This window comes from Brienomyrus brachyistius, chromosome 12 (genome assembly GCF_023856365.1).
Source record: "Brienomyrus brachyistius isolate T26 chromosome 12, BBRACH_0.4, whole genome shotgun sequence".
Classification (NCBI taxonomy): Eukaryota; Metazoa; Chordata; class Actinopteri; order Osteoglossiformes; family Mormyridae; genus Brienomyrus; species Brienomyrus brachyistius.
The window spans coordinates 22,412,450-22,414,399 of record NC_064544.1 but is presented as its reverse complement, the minus strand read 5'-3'; the positions used below and the strand labels follow the sequence as shown (position 1 = coordinate 22,414,399).

Genomic DNA, 1,950 nt, shown 5'->3' with positions numbered 1-1,950 from the left:
AATTTCGCTTAAATCTCTTTAAATATTGATCCAAGATTCGCCCAATTTCAGTTTCATGAGTCACTCATGTGACCAATTCAGCATGCCAAATGTAGTTAAAATCCGTGAAGATGAGGTCCAAAAGTGTGATAATTTGACAAGGAATGACCCAATACACCATAAGCACAATAAACAGCAAATGACACCGAATTATAACTAACATCAAACAGGAAACAATAGCGCTCCAAAGGAAGCGAAAACCCAGATGAATGCTACTAAGAACTGTGTTAACACTGATGAAACTAAGAATATTTTATTTTTATTCTGCGCAACATTGATTTTTTTAAATGTAATAGTCAGCTCGAAGCATTTACTTTATTCCGAAAGCAATACCCCAAATTACTAAAACATTTTACCATCCATTACCGTAAGGGTTCCCAGCCCCCGGTTAGTGTACCGGTGTTCTGTCGAAACATGCTACCCATTGAATAGTGCTACTTAGCGGATCTGCGCATGCGCAGTCCCACAAGTTTGCACTCTGTTTCCACGCCCATGAATCCGTGCTACCTTGGTGCTGAGACTTCGGTTTAAAAAGGTGAGTTTAAACCGTTTTTTTTTTTTGCTTAATTTGACCGAAACATTTGAATTTCTGCTAAACTGTTGTGAATGAGCCTTAAGGTTGAGTGAAATAAAAACTTAGTGAAGAAAATTATAGTGGAAAAGCTTTATTGCGATCCAACCAACAATTCCCTGCCAGCCCACGGATCCGCAGACCGAAACTGGTTTAGGCTCCCAAATTTAAACACCTACGTTTACATCTTTTTTTGTAAACTTGAATATCTTGTGGTTATCATATGTGTGCAGCGCTATTCAGTGCACAGTGTGGTTCATACGTAAATGCTTACGCACGTGATGACATATGCGATCAGCTACCTTTTGATTAAATGTATGATAATGCTAATAAAAACGAACAGCTCTTCTAATAACATTGAATGTCCACAGAGTAGTTTTTCCAATAATTTCGGTCAGCATTTATTAACTTTACACAAACGTTAGTAACAATAAGTGCGAATGAACTCCTAACTAATTTCTGCGCCATTACCCTGGTGAAAAGGTTTACCGTACGAATAATAAAGCAATTTACCTTTTAGTGTAAATATGAAATGGTGACGAAATGGTAGCCACCTAATACTCAATGCAACCTAATACTCAATGAAACATTGTTTCTAGGGAATGCAGATGACTTTTGTGTGGTTTGCTCATTGCTGGAAACTGATGCTGATAAGAGCATGATTGAAATGGTAATGTATAAAAGAATGTGTGTTTTGTACTATTAATTTACTTTAGCATGTCTGCATAGTGACATATAATTCGTCTCATTGTGTAATTATATGTACCTAATTGTTATTTTTTTTGCTTTTCTCACCTGTAGGTGCAGTGTGATATGTGCAGTAGGTGGGCACATTTTGAATGTGCCCAATATGAGAAAGACAGTTGTTTGCCATATCTGTGCAAAAAGTGTCAGAAAAAAGAATAATGTTCTCAATGATTTCATACTGTGTAAGCCCTGTTTAGAATGTCCTTAGAGTTTCCCATATTTTGTATGTTTTATTTATATTTTCTTTTTTACATAAAATTTTTTTTTAACGAGTTTGACATATTTTACAAGTACTGGTGCAATAAAAAAGTAGAAGCATTATTTTGGTTTGGACTGTTGGTGTATTGCTTTTTTAAGTAAAGATGTTATTCAAAATACATTTAAATAAATAACTTTTGGGCGGCATGGTGGTGCAGTGGTTAGCACTGTGTACCTCACGCCTTTGGGACCCGGGTTCGAGTCTCTGCCTGAGTTACATGTGCGGAGTTTGCATGTTGTCCCCATGTCGTCGTGGGGTTTCCTCCGGGTACTCTGGTTTCCCCCCACAGTCCAAAAACGTGCTGAGGATAATTTGAGTTGCTAAATTGCCCGTA

The 1,950-nt window shown here is 37.2% G+C and overlaps 1 long non-coding RNA gene across 1 annotated transcript; it reads left to right on the top strand.

Moving 5' to 3' along the window:
* The first annotated feature begins 494 nt into the window (after positions 1-494).
* Positions 495-1,647, top strand: LOC125705103 (uncharacterized). Its single transcript, XR_007381399.1, has 3 exons — positions 495-574; positions 1,210-1,280; positions 1,412-1,647. It is a non-coding gene; the product is annotated as an uncharacterized LOC125705103 (long non-coding RNA).
* The last annotated feature ends 303 nt before the right edge of the window (positions 1,648-1,950 follow it).